Source organism: Vespa mandarinia, chromosome 2 (genome assembly GCF_050613455.1).
Source record: "Vespa mandarinia isolate Hongniang chromosome 2, ASM5061345v1, whole genome shotgun sequence".
NCBI lineage: Eukaryota > Metazoa > Arthropoda > Insecta > Hymenoptera > Vespidae > Vespa > Vespa mandarinia.
In genome coordinates, this window is record NC_140811.1 from 16917501 (window position 1) to 16925000 (window position 7500).

The 7500-nt window shown below is 34.5% G+C and overlaps 1 protein-coding gene across 8 annotated transcripts in view; it reads left to right on the top strand.

Moving 5' to 3' along the window:
• Window positions 1–7500, top strand: part of Mxd (MAX dimerization protein) — a 173375-nt gene that overhangs the window by 162781 nt on the left and 3094 nt on the right. For all 8 annotated transcript variants that reach the window (XM_035870070.2, XM_035870060.2, XM_035870095.2 and 5 more), the window contains one exon: window positions 1–7500. This exon is cut by the window's left edge and continues 5778 nt beyond it; it is cut by the window's right edge and continues 3094 nt beyond it. The gene's annotated coding sequence lies outside the window, so the exon portion shown is untranslated.

Sequence of the window (7500 nt, forward strand, 5' to 3'; positions counted from 1 at the left end):
GAGCGTTCATTTATCATTTTCGAAATTGATCTCGATCGTTATCGAAGCATTAAATTTCCTTCCGAGTTCTCGTGATTATAATCGAATATATATATATATATATATATATATATATATATATATATATATATATAAGACGAGAGAGAATAATATTATGAAATAAACGAGAGAAACGGACGATTAATGTTTAAAACGAAAGGAATTTCGTGAAGTAAGATTAGACGAAACCAGATAGACTGATTACCAAAATTTCGAAGTTGATTAGTATTTGAAGAAGAGGAGGGAATAGGGGATTGGATAGAGAAAGGGAGAGAAAAAGAAAAGAAAATGTTTTTTACCATTCTCCCTTCTTCCTTTTATTTTTCTTTCTTTCTTTTTTTGTTTCTTTTTTTCTTCCTTTCTTTCTTTCTTTTTTTTTTCTTTTTTTTTTTTTTTGTTCTAACCAAAAAATTATTCGACTTTCATTAAAATCGAATATATTGTATATTGAATGCATTGAGACTGACCGAGTTATATAGAACTCTGCTTCTGAAAATGATAAAGAAGTTTCTTCTTCCGTAACATCCGCAAGAGAGTTCAACCATTCCGACACTGATCTCGATTCTTGCGCATTGTCGTCGGACCCAAGGAAGTCTTGCGTTTGGATGAAAAGAAAGAAAAGAGGAGGGGGAGAGAGAGAGATAGAGAGAGAGAGAGAGAGAGAGAGAGAGAGATAGATAGATAGAGAGAGCGCTTTAGAAATGTTCGCGTGTCTGACAAGGACGTTTTGCTTCCACGACAGTAGAAACGGCACGCTTAAAAGCCGTAAAGTAAACGACAGCCAACGAGAGGAAAAGGTAGAGAAGTTAGTCGTGGACTTTTATATTGAGGAGGAGGAGGCTGATACGAGAGGAGAAGGAGGATGAAGGAGGGATACGGCTAGGGGCCAAGCAGAAAATCCTTGTGATTTTTTGAAGAGACGGAAAGTGAAAGATTGCGTGAGAGAGAGAGAGAGAGAGAGAGAGAGAGAGAGAGAGAGAGAGAGAGAGAGACAGACGAAAATATTCAAATTCCATCGTCGACCGAGCGCGACCAAGCCGAATGAAATATTTTCAGCAAGGCACGCCGCGAATTTTAATATTAAACTTATCGATAACTACTCTCCTCCCGTCGTCGTTGTTGTATCAACAATCGACACGTTAATTATAGATTAATGCAATCATATTGGTTGTTTCTCAAGTTTTATCGCGGCGAAATAACCCTCGACGTCTAAACGAATACGGTGGAATTTGATGTTTATCGTCTCTTCCCCCAACTCCCACCCTCCCTCTTCCGCCTCGGCCCGACTCCCCACAACCCCCCCCCCCAAATCCACATGTATTTATTCCTCTTTTTTCTGTTGGTTTATTTCTTTTTTCTCCTTATTTTTTTTTCCTCCTTACTCTTTCCTCGAGAGGATGGATTGAACAGAAAAAAATAGGAAGAAGTCGAGGCGCAAGCAATCATTTTCGATTTCGAACATCATGTTGTCGCATTGGCTCCTTACCTGCTTATATCCCCATCCCACTAAACCATCCACCCAACCATCTTGTTCCCTTCCTTCACCCATCCACCCATCCCGTCCCGTCCCGTCCCAACCGCGTCACCCCACTATTCACCCAAATCCTTGACGAGACCGAGAGTGAGAGGAAGAAGAGGAACGAAAGAAGAGAAAAGGAAAAAGAAATAAAAGGGGGGGAAAAAAAAGAAGGAAACACGAGAGACAAAAATGGATGCACGTTCGATCGTTAGAGAATTTTCTACCTCTTTTTCGTGAACGACCAATTTGTCGTTTCAATAAGGAACGCGGTTTTTTGCGTGACCACGCGCTTAAGAGTCAAGAAAGAGATTTCATTTTTCGAGCCTTTGCTTTTTCACTTACTCACTCTTTCACTCTGTCTCTCTCTCTCTCTCTCTCTCTCTCTCTCTCTCTCTTTCTTTCTCTTCGTCTCTCTCTCTCTCTCTCTCTCTCTCTCTTTCTCTCTTTTTTCGCATTTGAACGATGCATGATATTCTTTTTCTTTTTCTTTTTCTTTTGTTTTCCATCTTTTTTCTTTCTTTCTCTTTTTTCCTTCTCAATCTCACGCGTAACTTTTAGACGACGCCGCGAAGAACGAAGAATATCGTCCTAAGAGACCTGAAAATTTCGAGGAAAAATTTTCTTTAAAATGGAGGATAACGAAAAAAGGGGCAGGTGGTGGAGCGAACGAGAGAGAGAGAGAGAGAGAGAGAGAGCGAGACAAAAAAAAATATTAAAAATAAAAATAAAAATCAACGATGATACGGAAGTTATAGTGAATCGCTCTACGTGTGGATAGCAAATATTATTCGCGAATAAATAAAAATTTGTGATAAAAATTCGATCCAAAGGTTTTACGTGAAAGTAAAAAAGAAGAAAAAAAATTAAAGAAGAGAAAAGAAAAAGAAAAAGAAAAAGGAAGGAAGGTAGAAAGAAAGAAAAAAAAAAGGAGAGAAGGAAAAGAGCAAAACAAGGGAAAGACACGAGAGGGAAGAAAAGAAAAAAAAAAAAAAGAAAAGAAAAGAAAGGAAGAAAAATAAAAAGGGGCGAGATAAGAAGTATTATCGCGTTTCGCGTTCTATGTGATAGACTCGCGCGTGAGTTATATTATTTTACGATTTATAGATACGATACGTTTTGTATATCATTCGCGAATTATATATATATATATATCATACGTGTATATGCGTATATATATATACATATATATGTATGTGTGTGGGTGTATCGTATGTCGTTTAATGAGAGAAACATTTTCCAAAGAGAGAAGTAATAAAATAAAGTAAAGTAAAGTAAAATAAAATAAAATAAAATAAAATAAAATAAAATAAAGTAAAATAAAATAAAAAGAGAAAATAAAAGCGACCGAGAGATAAAGAGAGAGAGAGAGAGAGAGAGAGAGAGAGAGAGAGAGAGAGAGAGAGAGAGAGAGAGAGAGAGAAAGAGAGAAGATAAATAGAAATGAGAGAGAAAGAGAGAAAGTCACGCGATACGTCGTTGGCTGTCGTTTGCCGAAGTAACAAGAAGAAGTAAGGAGAAACTTCGAAGGGAATGAAATGTACGAGTCGCGCCAAGAGATTTGAGAAAATCTTTTCTTTTTTCTTGTAATTTTTTTTTTTTTTTATGTGTCTGTGTGTACATGCGTGTGTGTATGTGAGTTTGCGCGTGTATGTGTGTATATATGCGAACGACACGACGAGCGAATTGAGAAAAGGTGCGAGAAAATAACGGGGTGAACGAGACCGGATAAAGAGAGGGTTAAGTAACTAAAGGAAAAGGAGCTATAAATGAGGCAACCATCAAGGAAGCCACTAGAAAGCAAACCAAAAGAGAAAAGAGAAAAAAAAATAAATAAAAAGAGAAAAGAGCGATGAAAAAGAAAAACGCAAAAAAAGAAAATAAATTATAAAAAGAAGAAGAAGAAGAAAAAAAGAAAAAAAGAAAAGGAAGCAAGGATTAAAAAGGATAAAATGTGAAAGTAAGAACGTGAGAGATAATCGGACAAAAGTCTATTACAAAAGTTAAAAAGGAAATGGGAGAAAACTGTGGAAAAAGAAAAAAAGCAAAAAAAGAAAAGAAAAAAAAAAACATATGTGATCTCTCTAGGAGATCGAACGCGCTGTGGATGGATGAATAAATAAACGAGCAAAACATAATTAACGTTATAAAGAGAGATTAAGAGGTTTCATTAAGTGATTAACGATAAATGTTTCTTGACGAGAAAAACAAAAAAAAAGAAAAGAAAAGAAAAAAAAAGAAAATAATAATAATAATAATAATAATAATTAAGAAAAAAACGTTTAGATCGTCGATCGACGAAGCACACTTCATGAGATTTTTTTTTTTCTTCCATCATTAAAATAATAAATAACGCAAAGATATGTATATGTTTATATGCATATATATATATATATAACAAAAAGTAAGTATATATATATATATATACATATATACATATATATATATGTATACATAACAAAAAAAAAACAGATTAAAATTTTTCGTTTAGTCGTCACTGTCCAAGTCATCGTACGTATCCTGTATCATTTTAAGTGAAAAAGGAAAAAATGAAAAAAAAACAAAAGCAAAACTAAAAAAAAAAAAAAATAATGAGAAGAATGAATGGATGGATTGTTTCCCTACTTTATTTTATTTTTCATTTCGTAGTACCTTATCGTAGCGAAATAAATATATATATGTATTCTGTACATATATATGTATATGTATCTACATACGTACATATATATATATATATATCTATATCTGTATATCTATAAACAAACACACACATATTGAATTAAATGGGGGGGGACGCTTGCCCGATGTATCGGTGTTTGTATTTTATTAATCCGAGGTGAAAAAAAAAAGAAATAAAGAAAAAAAGAAAAAAAGAAATGACAAGGTATAATAGTAATATAATACGTAGATGAGAATTCGCGATGTTGAAAATATCATTGAATTTGTTGATTGGTCGCCTGAGGAGAAAAAAAAATTAAAAAAAACATTATATATATATTCATACGTATTGAGATAAACATGCAGAAAAAGAGAGTGTGAGAGAGAGAGAGAGAGAGAGAGAGAGAGAGAGAGGGAGAGAAACTTATACATTTTTTCATCGAATTTCGCGTGTATAATATTTCCTCGACGATCATGTTCTCGATACGTGCGATTTTTATGTGATAAGAAGAAGAATAAAAAAAAAAAAAAAAGAGAAAAAAGAAACGAAATCGAAAACGAAATCAATAAAAATAAATTGTTCGCGTGTACATGTTAAAGCTCTCGCGGTTTTTCTTTTTTTTTTTTTTCTTACTTTTTTTCTTTTTTTCTTTTTTCTTCTTCTTTCTTTCCTTTTTTCTTTTTTCCTTCTTCATCCGTATACGTCGGGCCAGTTCATTCCCAAGAAAATGTGATATTAAAATTAACAGAAAATGAAAAAAATTGAAGTGTGAAAGGGTGGGAGAGACGTCGGGACGAGAGGGTGGGGAGAGGTCAGAGAAACAAGATAGAAATAGGAGATTTAACAGGAAAAAATCGACGAGCAAATCTGACAGGACAAATGAATTTTCTGAGCGAAGGAAGGAAGTATTAGGAGCAAGTCCAATGTGACGAGATTGATAAACCGATATGACCGAGAGCGAGAGAGAGAGATAGAGAGAGAGAGAGAGAGAGAGAGAGAGAGAAATAGATTGATAGTATGAATGATAAGAAGAGAATGAAAGAGAAAAAGATTGACAGGATGAAAGGGTACAAGAGTGCATGCATGTCCAAAAGAAATTGTGACGAGTAATAACAGATATTCGGCACAGATCACGCAACAACAATATATTCATATATATATATATATATATATGAATATATATATGAATATATATTGATAAATATATATATATATATATTTATTTATGAATATATATATATATTTATAAATAAATAAATATATATATATATATATGTATATTGATGCGATATCTAAATTATCATAGATAGAGAGAGAAAGTGAGAGAGAGAGAGAGAGAGAGAGAGAGAGAGAGAGAGAGAGAGAAAGAGAGAGAGAGAGAGAACAAAAAACGACGAAGATAGAAAGGCGTTACTCCAGCCGTTATAAGTAGAAATAAATGATAAGATTTGTAAATCGAAGGAACGCACGAGCCTAGCGTTGATTTTGCGCTCAAGAATCTTCGCAGAAGTATATACATAAATATGTATCTATGTATATACGCGTGAACGCGCGCGCCCCCCACAAATAGACATACACTCCTCAAGCACGCACGTACACAAAATAACGCGCGCGCACACATACGCGATATATGTATAATATAATCAATTTTTTACGCTCCAAGTATATCAAGACCAAGAGAACGAAGTAAAATGAAATGGGGAAAATTTTGATAATTCGGGGGATTCTGAGAATTCGAATATAACCCCCTCCCTGATCCTTACCAACCTTTCTTTTTTCTCTCTATTTACTTTTTTTCCATTTTTTATTTTTTTTTTCTTTTTTTTATGAGCAAATTGACCACCACGATTTTGCCATTGTCATCATCGGTCGAATGACGCTTTTCTTTTAAATTCGTAAGAATCAATGATGTGACGATAAATGAATGGTGATTATGGTTGGATGGGGAAGGGTTAGGGAGGTGGGGGTGGGGGTTAGAAGGTAAGGAGAGGATGTTGAGGATAGATAAAGAAGAAGATAGAGAAAGAGGATATTATATATATCGTATATCCCATTCCGCTTCTTCCACTTCTGACGAGGTCCTTGAGCTCATAGTAGTAACATATAGCCGCGCGACCCTCGATCTAATGTTTAAGGGAATCTTTAAGTAATATACACGATCAATAAGACAGGAGTGAAGGGAGTGAGGGGAAAGAGAGAGAGAGAGAGAGAGAGAGGGGAGGGGTAGAAAGAACACGTTGATAAAGAAGATACAAATGTGAAATAATAATGAAAAAAATGGGTGTTATTTTTAGATGTCTATTAGATTATCAGAACCAGAAACTAAAGGATATAAAAAATAAAAAAATGCTTAAACATAAAAAGAAATAAAAAAAATGAGAACCTACTATTAGTACTACTACTATACTACTACTTACTACTACTACTATTACTACTACTACTACTACTACTACTACTACTACTACTACTACTACTACTACTACTACTACTACTACTGCTGCTATAACTGCTACTACTACTACAACTACTACTACTACTACTATTACTACTACTACTACTACTACTACCATAACTTGTAAGAAGGATTTAAAGGATATAGAAACTTAGTTGACGCAATTTCACAAAATGATTAAAAAAAAAAAAAAAAAAAAAAGAAACAAAAAAAAATGGAAAAAAAGTATAAAATAATAATAAGCGGAATAAGGATATATAAGAAGGAAGATGATGCAACTTTTGAGAGAAGAAACGTCCCTCTTTTTACGAGAGCCCCGCGCAGGAGCTACCAGAGAGCTACACTCCGCTGCCGTCCAGCGTACTCTCTCGTCCGCCGCCATCGCTACCCTCCCACCCCTATTGTGATCCCCCTGTTTCTCTCGCGAGGAGAACCCTTTCTTTCTCCGTGGACGATATCTTCCAGGGGGGTGTTGATGTTTTTTCAAGAGCAAAGCAGAGCAAAGCAGAGCAGAGAAGAGAAGGAAAAAAGAAATGCTATATATGTTATTAAAAGGAACGAACTTTTTAAAGAAAAAAAAAAAAAAAAAAAAAGAACAGAAACAAAAAAAGAAAAACTAAAGAAAAGAAAAGGAAAAGAAAAAAAAAGAAGGTTCGTGTTTCAAATCGCACCTTTGGCAAAATTGCAAGTGGGTTTAACCCGCGTTCGGATATCCTGCGCGGGTTTACATGATAGAGTCCTTTTAAACGAAGAAAAGAAAAGAGGAAGGAAAGAAAAGAGAAGAGAAAAAAGAAAATAAAGAAATGGGAAAAGGAAGAATAAAAACAGCAACAA